We start from the raw sequence: 13,723 nt of genomic DNA on the forward strand, positions 1-13,723 counted from the left end.
TGTTTCAGTATCAGGCTAACATGAAAAAAAAAAATTAAGAGTTGGTTAAAATCTGAAAGAGCCGACTATGTAATAGTCTCACATGTATCGCATAAGAATGAAGACCTTGTAGACCTTGGAAGATTTAAAACTTAATGGGAGTATTATTATATACAGGGTGGTTGATATGATATAGACTCTAACTGTGATATGCAACACAGTTAGGGTCTATATCTTGGGAGCCACCGTGGTGCAATGGTTAGCATGCCCGCCTTACATACACAAGGTCGTGGGTTCGATTCCTGCTTCGACCGAACACCAACAAATTTTTCAGCGGTGGATTATCCCACCTCAATAATGCTGGTGACATTTCTGAGGGGTTCAAAGCTTCTCTAAGTGATTTCACTGCAATGTGGAACACCGTTCGGACTCGGCTATAAAAAGGAGGTCCCTTGTCATTGAGCTTAACATGGAATCTGGCAGCACTCAGTGATAAGAGAGAAGTTCACCAACGTGGTATCACAATGGACTGAATAGTCTAAGTGAAACTGATACATCGAGCTGCTAACCTAACCTAACCTAGGGTCTATATCTTAATTTATTTTATTCTTCAAAAGCAGAAAATGTCGGAAGAAATATGAAATTTTAGGATCAGTTTAGATTTGCAGGAATTATGGCCTTCTCAAAGCCGACAAAACCATCACACGCTACACGAAAGTTGTCCAGCGGTCTTTTTACCCATTCCCGGTAAAGCGCCGAGAGATGAGTTTATCGACACTTTGGTATCTTTAGTGTCAGTCTTACTCTTCAAAATGCCCCAGTTTCAAATGTCCCGGATCTCAACGGATTGAGATCCGGCGATTTTGGTGGCCATTGTGCAGTAGAAATGAAGCCATCTACGTCCTTTTTAAGACATTTTTGGTTGATGCATACTGAGTGCGATGGTGCCGAGTTCTGTTGGAATGCCCAAGGTCTGCGATCGAAATGTCCAGGGCTTTAATGTCTCTAAGATATTTTCCTGATAATGTTCTGCAATTATTTTGACCTCACGGCCGATGAATATAAGCACTTGGCCATCGGCAGCGCTTAACTTGAAGGTGTAAATTTTTAGTTGAATTCTTTGGGAAGTAAACGTGATTCATAAAATGCTCAATTTAGAATAGCTTCTCATACGAAGCTACCAAATTTGATATTCTACAAAATGCCCCAGGCGTAAACACCCAACGGATTGAGACTCAGGGACTTTGTGCAGTAGAAATGAAGCGAGGAACCTCCTTTTTTAGGCATTCTTGGCTGACCCGAGCTGGGCACCATGGTACCCAGGGTTTCATTACGATCCTTACGATATTTCCCCGATAATATTTGGCATTTATTTTGATCCCACGATCGACGAATACGATCTGGCAGCAACCATAGGATGTTACGGTGACCCATATCATTACCATGAGAAGCGCTTGAATTCTGTTGGCCAATCGAAGGCGTAAATTTTCAGATGAACTCTTTGGCAAGTAAAAATGATTCACAAACCACTCAATTTGGAATAGATTCCTATAGGACAAAAACAAATTCGGCACCCTCCAAAATAACCCAGGCGTAAAAGTCCAACGGATGGAGATCCACGGTGGCCATTGTGCGGTAGAAATGAAGCGATGAACCTCCATTGACCTCTCCTGAGAGCGATGGTGCTGATTTTAGTCCATGGTATACGGCCGAAATGTTTATCTACCCAGGGCTTCAATGTCTCTAGGACATTTATGTGTGATAATGTTCAGCATTTATTTTGATTCCATAGCCGATGAATACGAGCGCGCGGCGACCATAGGCTCTTACGGTGGTCCACATCATTACCATCAGGAGTGCTTGAATTCTGGTGGCCAATCGAAGGTGTACATTTTCAGCTGAACTCTTAGGCAAGTAACCGTGAATCAATAACCGCTCAGTTCGGTACTCTCTACAACGACCCAAGCTTAAAAGTCCAACGGTCCCTTTGGTAAACATACCACGATCATTTAGTTTTTATACCCCCCACCATAGGATGGGGGTATATTAACTTTGTCATTCCGTTTGTAACACATCGAAATATTGCTCTAAGACATATATGTATATATATTCTGGGTCGTGGTGAAATTTTGAGTCGATTTAAGCATGTCCGTCCGTCCGTCCGTCCGTCCGTCTGTTGAAATCCGAACGAAACAAGCTATCGACTCGAAACTTGGCAAAAGTAGTTGTTATTGATGTAGGTCGGATGGTATTGCAAATGAGCCATATCGGTCCACTTTTACGTATAGCCCCCATATAAACGGACCTCCAGATTTGGCTTGCGAATCCTCCAAGAGAAACAAATTTCATGGGATCCGGCTGAAATTTAGTATATGGTGTTGATATATATGGTCTCTAATAACCATGAAAAAAATTGGTCCACATCGGTCTATAATTATATATAGCCCCCATATAAACCGATCCCCAGATTTGGCTTGCGGAGCCTCTAAGAGATGCAAATTTCATCCGATCCGACTGAAATGTGGTACATGGTGTAAGTATATGGTCTCTAACAACTATGCAAAAATTGGTCCATATCAGTCCATAATCATATATAGCCCCCATATAAACCGGTCCCGAGATTTGGTTTTTGGAGCCCCTTGGAGGAGCAAATTTCATCCGAGTCAGTTGAAATTTGGTACATTGTGCTAGTATATGGCCGATAACAACCATGCCTAACTAGGTACATATCGGTCTATAGTTATATATGGCCCTCAGATAAATGGATCCCCAATCACACAAAAATTGGTCCATATCAAGTTCATAACTGTAGCCCCCATATAAGCGACCCCGATATTTCAATTCTGGCTCTGCATGTACCGTGCAAAAGTCCATATCGATTTGTAATTATTTGTAGACTTGCTATATATAATACCACGTATATACCACCTATGGACTAACTCACAATTTAGAAAACGATGTTAAGAACCACAACGCAAGTAATTCGATCGTGGATGACAGTATTTCGCAGAAGTTTCTACGCAATCCATGGTGGAGGGTACATAAGATGCAGTCTCGCCGAACTTACGGCCGTATATACTTGTTTTTTTTTTTCAAAAATTCCTCAATTTGGATTGTCTTCGCATTGGAGAAAAACAAATTTGGTAACTGGAAACTTTCGTGAACGCATCAGTGGGCATCAGTGACTAAAAAATTTTGGCCAATTGCGTTTGCGCTCTTTGGAATTTTAATGGCTCATGTTTTAATATGTCTTGCATTCCGTGTCGCGATATGTTCTTCTACCATTGTGTCGTGTATTTCGCTAAAATCTGGCTTTTATTTTTTGCATAATTTCCGGTGTTGTTACCGCATTTTCGTCCACTTTTTGGACGCGTTGCAACATTGTCACTATTACTGTAAAGAGCAATGGTGCGAGAAAAAAGAAATCCCATTGAAATGCTGTAGGGCTCTAACGATAGCTTGGTTTTCCCGCCAAATCACATTATAACACTTGGATTCCATCACGAATAAATTTATTTGTGTATGCAATAGATCAAAATACTTTTGTAAGCTTGTATACAACAAAATTAACTGTAAATGGAATATATCTCTGCCAGACAAGCGGGTAAACGGTTGTCAGCCACCCTGTACTATTATTCCAAACAAATTTTATAACGCAAAGAGAAATTTCCAAACGATGTGAGTTGGTCTAAAATTTCGTTTGTGAGGAAAAAAAATTAGCGTGTCATATTTAAAATTGTAAGGGAAATAAAACCAAAATCAATAAAATAAAATTTAATGGCAAATACATATGTATGTTAAATTATTCACAAGTTAATTTATGGCCCAATCGATCGAAATGAGTGGGATAAGGCGACTAGTTTAATTTTTGGCGAATTAAAATTTTTGTAATCTTAATTTCGAAACTATTGGCTAAATTTTCCATGTATTCGATGGATTTTCAAATAAATGTTTCAGCATTTATATGACGTGACGTGTTTAGGTTTAGTTTTTTTTTTTTTATAGTGGAGACAATAATTTTTTGTTGGCGCCACAATGACCCGCTGTAATATGTTTTTGCCTATTGCTGGATGGACGTTTGATTAAATGACAACCGCCGCCGCTTGATAATATTATTTTGTCGCCGTAGCTCATTTCCTTTTTAGCCATCGATGTTGACACCGACGATAATGTTACTCTGTTTGAATAGCCACCCAATGTAATCGTCATCACCAACATAAATAGTTCAACATTAAAATAATAAATATTAATATTGTGTTTTAAATTTTTTTTTTTTTAATCGAAGTAAAAAACAAATCGTTGTTGGCCAATGTTCGAAAAAAACCCCGACTCTAGATTATTTTATTGACATTTTAAACATGCAACATTGAAAAGACATTTTCATGAATTATCACTGATATTAGTTTGGCACACTTTTTTTTGGGGGGGGCATTATTAATGTGGCCATTATATTGGGATTTGTAAGCAGTATTCTCTGAAGAGGAACAGTGGTTTTAGTGATACAATTAAATGAACCAATTTAGATCTCATGAGGGGAATGAGTGAATGTTCCCTGTTTTGTGCAAAATACTATCTCGGAGTTATACTGAATAGTTGGTTGGACTTTAGGCTCAATATTGAAGAAATGACAAGGGAAGTCAAAGAGTTTTGCTAGAACAGTAGTTCAGATTAGTTATATTGAGAGCCACCGTGGTGCAATGGTTAGAATGACCGCCACGAAAAAAGTGGCACGATAGTGTAAAAAAGTGTGCATCCATACTCTTTAGTGCACAAAGAGAAAATAGAACAAAATTATCACCAAATGAAAAATAAGAAAACTCCATCTAAAGTGGAGCCACCGTGGTGCAATGGTTAGCATGCCCGCCTTGCATACACAAGGTGGTGGGTTCGATTCCTGCTTCGACCGAACACCAAAAAGTTTTTCAGCGGTGGATTATCCCATCTCAGAAATGCTGGTGACATTTCTGAGTGTTTCAAAGCTTCTCTAAGTAGCTTCACTGCAATGTGGAACGCCGTGTGGACTCGGCTATAAAAAGGATGTCCCTTGTCATTGAGCTTAACATGGAATCGGGCAGAACTCAGTTATAAAAGAGAAGTTCACCACTGTGGTATCACAATGGACTGAATAGTCTAAGTGATCCTGATATATCGGGCTGCCACCTAACCTAACTTAGGTATATTGGCAGCCCGGTAATCCGAGGGAGCAATGCCTGGGCCATACGACCATTTGAGTGTTTAGAAATAAGTTTTCACTGGCTGTGCAACATGTGGTCACTTTCTAGAAATTTTCTCTATAAATAGAATTTTTACAAAATTTTCTCTATAAATAAAATTTAGACAAAATTTTCTATAGAAATAAAAAATTGAGCAAATTTTCTATAGCAATAAAACTTTGAGAAAATTTTCTAGAGGAAAAAAAATTTGACTAATTTTTTTATAAAAATAAAATTTTGACTAATTTTTCTATCGAAATAAAATTTCGAAAAAAATCTATCGAAATAAAATTTTGACACAATTTTCTATAGAAATAAAATTTTGAGAAGATTTTCTATAACAAAAAAAAAATTTTGACAAAATTTTCTATAGAAATAAAATATCGAAGAAAAAATGTGTAGAAATAAAATTTTGACACAATTTTCTAAAGAAATAAAATTTTGACAAAATTTTCTATAGAAATAAATTTTTGACAAAATTTTCTATAGAAATATAATTTGAAAAAATTTTCTTAGAGATAAATTTTTGATAAAATATTCTATAGAAATAAAATTTTGAAAAAAATTTTCTACAATATAAATAAAATTTTGAGAATATTTTGTATACAAATAAAATTTTGAAAAAATTTTCTAGATACAATTTTGAGAAATTTTTCTAGAGAAATAAAATTTTGACAAATTTTTCTATCAAAATGAAATTTCGAAAAAAAATCTATAGAAATAAAATTTTGACATAATTTCCTATAGAAATAAAATTTTGAAAAATTTTTCTATAGAAATAAAATTTTGACAAAATTTTCTATAGAAAAAAAAATTGACAAAATTTTCTATAGAAATAAAATTTCGAAAAAAATTCTATAGAAATAAAATTGGTAAAATTTTCTACAGAAATAAAATTTTGACAAAATTTTCTATAGAAATAAAATTTTGACAAAATATTCTATCGAAATAAAATTTTCTATAGAACTAATATTTTCCATTCGTTTTGTTTTGTTATTGTTGGTTTTGTTCTTTAAGTATTGTTGTTGTTTTTTTGTTTCAGCTTAAAACCATACATTGACTAAACTACCATAAAAAAAACTACAATAAAAAAACAACAACAAGAAATACAATTTTGACAAAATTTTCTATAGAAATAAAATTTTGACACAATTTTCTAAAGAAATAAAATTTTGACAAAATTTTCTATAGAAATAAATTTTTGAAAAAATTTTCTATAGAAATATAATTTGAAAAAATTTTCTTAGAGATAAATTTTTGATAAAATATTCTATAGAAATAAAATTTTGAAAAAAATTTTCTACAGAAATAAAATTTTGAGAATATTTTGTATACAAATAAAATTTTGAAAAAATTTTCTAGATATAATTTTGAGAAATTTTTCTAGAGAAATCAAATTTTGACAAATTTTTCTATCGAAATGAAATTTCGAAAAAAACCTATAGAAATAAAATTTTGACATAATTTCCTATAGAAATAAAATTTTGAAAAAATTTTCTATAGAAATAAAATTTTGACAAAATTTTATATAGAAAAAAAAAAAATTGACAAAATTTTCTATAGAAATAAAATTTCGAAAAAAATTCTATAGAAATAAAATTGACAAAATTTTCTACAGAAATAAAATTTTGACAAAATTTTCTATAGAAATAAAATTTTGACAAAATATTCTATAGAAATAAAATTTTCTATAGAACTAAAATTTTCCATTCGTTTTGTTTTGTTATTGTTGGTTTTGTTCTTTAAGTATTGTTGTTGTTTTTTTTTATTTCAGCTTAAAACCATACATTGACTAAACTACAATAAAAAAAACTAGAATAAAAAAACAACAACAAGAAATGCAAATTTGACAAAATTTTCTATAGAAATAAAATTTTAAAACAATTTTCTATAGAAATAAAATTTTGACAAAATTTTATATAGAAATAAAATTTCGAAAAAACTCTATAAAAATAAAATTTTGACACAATTTTCTATAGAAAAAATTTGCTATGGAAATAAAATTTTGAGAACATTTTCTATAGAAATAAAATTATGACATAATTTTCTATAGGAATAAAATTTTGATATATTCTAAAGGACTAAAGTTTTGATAAAATGTTCTATAAAAACAAATATATAAAATATTCTATAGAAATAAAATTTTGATAAAATTTGCTATAGAAATAAAATTCAGAGAAACATTTTCTGTATAAATAAAATTTTGACACAATTTTCTATAGAAATACAATTTTGACAAAATTTTCTATAGCAATAAAATTTTTACAAAATTTTCTATAGAAATAAAATTTTGACAAAATTTTCTATAGAAATAAAATTGTGACAAAATTTTCTATAGAAATAAAATATTGACAAATTTTTGTATAGAAATAAAATTTTTACAAAATTTTCTATAGAAATAAAATTTTGACAAAATTTTTTAAAGAAATAAAATTTTGACAAAATTTTTTAAAGAAATAAAATTTTGACAAAATTTTCTATAGAAAAAAAAATTGACAAAATTTTCTATAGAAATAAAATTTCGAAAAAAATTCTATAGAAATAAAATTGGCAAAATTTTCTACAGAAATAAAATTTTGACAAAATTTTCTATAGAAATAAAATTTTGACAAAATATTCTATAGAAATAAAATTTTCTATAGAACTAATATTTTCCATTCGTTTTGTTTTGTTATTGTTGGTTTTGTTCTTTAAGTATTGTTGTTGTTGTTTTTTTATTTCAGCTTAAAACCATACATTGACTAAACTACCATAAAAAAACTACAATAAAAAAACAACAACAAGAAATACAATTTTGACAAAATTTTCTATAGAAATAAAATTTTGACACAATTTTCTAAAGAAATAAAATTTTGACAAAATTTTCTATAGAAATAAATTTTTGAAAAAATTTTCTATAGAAATATAATTTGAAAAAATTTTCTTAGAGATAAATTTTTGATAAAATATTCTATAGAAATAAAATTTTGAAAAAAATTTTCTACAGAAATAAAATTTTGAGAATATTTTGTATACAAATAAAATTTTGAAAAAATTTTCTAGATACAATTTTGAGAAATTTTTCTAGAGAAATCAAATTTTGACAAATTTTTCTATCGAAATGAAATTTCGAAAAAAAAAACCTATAGAAATAAAATTTTGACATAATTTCCTATAGAAATAAAATTTTGAAAAATTTTTCTATAGAAATAAAATTTTGACAAAATTTTCTATAGAAAAAAAAATTGACAAAATTTTCTATAGAAATAAAATTTCGAAAAAAATTCTATAGAAATAAAATTGACAAAATTTTCTACAGAAATAAAATTTTGACAAAATTTTCTATAGAAATAAAATTTTGACAAAATATTCTATAGAAATAAAATTTTCTATAGAACTAAAATTTTCCATTCGTTTTGTTTTGTTATTGTTGGTTTTGTTCTTTAAGTATTGTTGTTGTTTTTTTTTTATTTCAGCTTAAAACCATACATTGACTAAACTACAATGAAAAAAACTAGAATAAAAAAACAACAACAAGAAATGCAAATTTGACAAAATTTTCTATAGAAATAAAATTTTGACAAAATTTTATATAGAAATAAAATTTCGAAAAAACTCTATAAAAATAAAATTTTGACACAATTTTCTATAGAAAAAATTTGCTATGGAAATAAAATTTTGAGAACATTTTCTATAGAAATAAAATTATGACATAATTTTCTATAGGAATAAAATTTTGATATATTCTAAAGGACTAAAGTTTTGATAAAATGATCTATAAAAACAAATATCTAAAATATTCTATAGAAATAAAATTTTGATAAAATTTGCTATAGAAATAAAATTCAGAGAAACATTTTCTGTATAAATAAAATTTTGACACAATTTTCTATAGAAATACAATTTTGACAAAATTTTCTATAGAAATAAAATGTTTACAAAATTTTCTATAGAAATAAAATTTTGACAAAATTTTCTATAGAAATAAAATTGTGACAAAATTTTCTATAGAAATAAAATATTGAGAAATTTTTGTATAGAAATAAAATTTTTACAAAATTTTCTATAGAAATAAAATTTTGACAAAATTTTTTAAAGAAATAAAATTTTGACAAAATTTTTTAAAGAAATAAAATTTTGACAAAATTTTCCAAAGAAATAAAATTTTGACAAAATTTTCTAAAGAAATAAAATTTTGGCAATTTTTTTTTAGTTTTTGTGTTAGGTCCTAGTATCAAAGTCTTATGGTGAGTAAGTTCTCCTTTTTGTCCTTTCCCTCTTTGGCCATTTTTTTTTCTTGGTAATTTTTTTTTTCAAATATTATTGTTGGCACGAGTGGGAAGTGTGATTGATATCCCATCGACATTGTGCGGCAAAACTAAAGTGAGGAACTTCAATGGATCTAGTCCAAGCTCCAAAAATGTGCTCCCAAAGATGTTCTTTATTTTAACTGCACAGGAAGTTATTTTAATTCAATTTTATATAACGCGTTTTTTTCATATTTTTAATTGGTAATTTTAACTTTTTTTGTTTCATATAGATTATAAACAGGAACAAATAAATGGAATAATAAAATGGAACAAATTGTTCAAATTTAATCGATAAAAATGCTAAATCCATTCTAGAAAAATTGCAAATTTTTGAAAATATTTGAGGTCAAACGTTTCTGGTAAGCGTTAGATTACATTGAAAATCATAAAAAAAAATACAAAAATTATTTATTTGGTAAAATATCATATAATTTTTTAAGCCACATCCAAAACATTGAAGTCACCCTAAAAAGTGATTCAAATTCAGTGCAACGTCTGTTGAAATGGAGGACATCGGTCCTATGACAAGACTATATTAAATTCACCGCTTCTACGACAATTTTGCACCACTTCCGGAAGAACATTTTTACTACTTTTTTGCGCTTTTTTGCTGGGTTATGCATCCCTTCAATCGATGTGTTCAGCTAACGAGCAATTTTTTCTGCTAGTGAGCTTTTACATTAGCCACTTGTGACTCTCCCAACAAATATAAGGAAATTACACTATCGCGCTTGAATTCCATCACGAGTAACTTTATTTCTGAATGCAATATATCACATTGCATTTGTTAGCTTGTAAACAATAAAATAAACTGTTGCTGGAAAAAATTTTCAGTTTTAGAAATGATAGCATCCCGAACTTTATAACAGTACATATAAGTCACACTGTGAACAGATAAATATCAATAATTTCCTTTTGTTTCCCTCACATGAACCACTATGCACTGTGTAATTTTAATATATTTTTACTAAAGCCCAGCCGTTTAAATTCAATTCAGGTGACATTAGTACTAATAACGATTATGCAAGCCATAATCATCCACAAGTGGCGGTACAAGTGAACTGGTTACAGGTTCGCGGTATTCAATGGTGTGGCCATCTGAAATCATCTATCAGTTTGAGGTTTGCGTGGTTGCGCTTTGGCAGCCAGCCGTTGTTCATCCCACTCATTTTTTTCTGTTTCTCCGTCTTCGATTTATTTGGCCACAAAATAAGTCTGGCTGGTAATAATTAACGTATGGCTAGTGTAAATTATTACCAAAATTGGTTTGGTTTTCCAAACAAAAATACCAAAATTCAAATGGAAAAATAAGAAAATAAAAAATAAATAAAAACAGATATTGTCATAGGAAATGGTAAATTTTATGACATTGTATTTTGATATGCTCTACTATACAGGATGATAATAAATGAGCTGTATTAGATGTTACCTTTTCTTAGATTGGAAGTTTAAAACCAGCCATAGCAAGACGACCTGTTTGTTTTATTATTACCAAAAATTATTGGTTGGACTTGTGACTGCTGCCATATACATTTATCATGGAACATTAGTAAAATGGCACGCTTTAGGAATTTTATTTTATTTATATTAAACCTAATTAACTTTTAACTGTTATTTTTTAATTTTGGTTGTCGTTTTCTTTGAAAAAAAAAAAAATTGTGGAAAGATGATTTCACTTCAATAAATTCAGTCATCGCTTACTACCGACGTTGCCATTTTGGTCCGATCGATCCAAAATTGGTTCACAGGATTAGTAATTTTTAAATTTTAAATTTAAAAATTTGTACCTTGTATTTTGAGCCTTATCGGGCCACTTTTAGGTATAGCCCCATATAAATCTATCCCTCACTTATGCTTTAGAGCTGGAGCTAACTTTGGATGATATAAAAAACTTCGAAAAATTATATTCCCAATATTTTTTTTATTTATTTATATTTGTTTGCTAATAAAACTTCAAAGAGATTTTTTAAACAATATAATTTTATAAATACATTTTTAAATATAGATATTATGTCAATAACCAAGAGTAAAAAATTTTTTCCCAATTAGTTTTTAGTCTAAAAATGTGCACAACTGTTATTGTCCTTTGCAATCTATTTTTGCCCTTATTCTCAGAGATAGAGAAATTTTCAAAGCCAATTTTACTAAAAATAATTTATATTAAATATAGAAAATTTTTAGCCCCCATGAATATAATATTTAAAATATTTTATGCTATATTTAGTAGCAAAAATAAATAAAAACGGACAAAACATCATCCAATTTAATTTACCCCAAAACTCAGAATCAAGAAATTTGTCATCGCCATCAGCGGCAGCTGGCGTTAAATTGATTTAATATGAAAAAAATTTTTAGCATTTCTTTGTTTTCTTTGAGGTTCAAAAATAGATGGAGGAAAAAATAGTTGGACGATATCGAAAGCGAAATGAGTTGGTGCCTTAATTATGGATTATGATGTCGACACTGCAATTGAAAAAAATGAGAAAAAAAACCGACTACACTCGAAAAAATGCATTGGCAAAAAATGCAGCGGATATTAATGACGTCATTGAGCATTGTGATATAGAGCAATGGTTTAGTGAGATTTTACTGTGAAGTGGCAGGAGTAGCAAATATTGATATCCTATAACGTTTAGATTGGTTTCGTGTCAAATATTTGTTACGCTTCCAAGTACTAGACACCTTCCGTAAACGGAAAGACTCAACGGAACTACAACCCAGCAAAAAATTGGAAGTTGTTCCACAAACATTTCTTTTTGAGAACATTCCGGGATGCCCCATCAATTTTTTTCGATTTTCCGTGAAGTTCTTTTGCATCAGTTTTAAAAAATACGCCATTTCTCTGTTTAAAACCAAAATTTAAATTTTGAACATTTAAATGTCGCAAAAAAAGAATAAAAAAGTATATACGGCCGTAAGTTCGGCCAGGCCGAAGCTTATGTATCCTCCACCATGGATTGCGTAGAAACGTCTTCTAAACGCTGCCATCCAAAATCGAATTACTTAAGTTGCGGTAACGCTTGCTGATGGCAAGGTATCTTAAAACCTCCTAACACCGTCTTCTAAATTGTATGTAAGTCCATACGTGGTATATATTAAATAAAAAAGATCGATTAATTATCAATTTAATTCAGTTTGACAAAATTTTCTATAAAAATAAAATTTTGACACAATTTTCTATAGAAATAAAATTTTACAAAATTTTCTATAGAAGTAAAGTTTTGACAAAATATTCTATAGAAATGAAATTTTAACAAAATTTTCTATAGAAATAAAAATTTAACAAAATTTTCTATAGAAATAAAATTTTGAAAAAAATTTCTATAGAAATGAAATTTTAACAAAATTTTCTATAGAAATAAAATTTTAACAAAATTTTCTATAGAAATAAAATGTTGGTAGATTATTTTTGGCTCGAGTGGCAACTATGATTATCAACCGATATGGGCCAATTTTGGTGTGACTGGAGATCTGCTATATATAACTATAGACCGATATGGACCAATTTGTATGGTTGTTAGCGATCATATACTAACACCACGTTCCAAATTTGAACCGGATCGTATGAAATTTGCTTCTCTTAGAGGATCCGCAAGTCAAATCGGGGATCGGTTTATATGGGGGCTATATATAATTATTGACCGATGTGGACCAATTTTTGCATGGTTGTTAGAGACTATATACCAACACCATGTACAAAATGTCAACCGGATCGGATGAATTTTGTTCCTCCAAGAGGTTCCGGAGGTCAAATCTGGGTATCGATTTATATGGTGGCTATATATAATTATGGACTGATATGGACCAATTTTTGCATGGTTATTAGAGACTGTATACTAACACCACGTACCAAATTTCAACCGGATCGGATGAATTTGGCTCCTTCAAGAGGCTCTGGAGGTCAAATCTGGGTATCGATTTATATGGGGGCTATATATAATTATGGACTGATATGGACCAATTTTAGCATGGTTATTAGAGACCATATACTAACACCACGTTCCAAATTTCAACCGAATCGGATGAATTTTGCTCCTCTAAGAGGTTCCGGAGGTCAAATCTGGGTATCGATTTATATGGGTGCTATATATAATTATGGACTGATATGGACCAATTTTTGCACAGTTATTAGAGACCATATACTAACACCACGTTCCAAATTTCAACCGAATCGGATGAAATTTGCTCCTCCAAGAGGCTCCGGAGGTCAAATCGGGGGATCGGTTTAAATGGGGGCTATAT

General features: G+C 30.1%; 1 protein-coding gene across 1 annotated transcript in view; it reads right to left on the minus strand.

The window, feature by feature from the left end:
* sr (zinc finger domain-containg protein striped) overlaps window positions 1-13,723 on the minus strand; it is a 383,455-nt gene that overhangs the window by 327,163 nt on the left and 42,569 nt on the right. The gene's annotated exons all lie outside the window — the stretch shown is intronic.

The sequence above is a fragment of the Haematobia irritans genome, chromosome 1 (assembly GCF_050003625.1).
Source record: "Haematobia irritans isolate KBUSLIRL chromosome 1, ASM5000362v1, whole genome shotgun sequence".
Lineage (NCBI taxonomy): Eukaryota > Metazoa > Arthropoda > Insecta > Diptera > Muscidae > Haematobia > Haematobia irritans.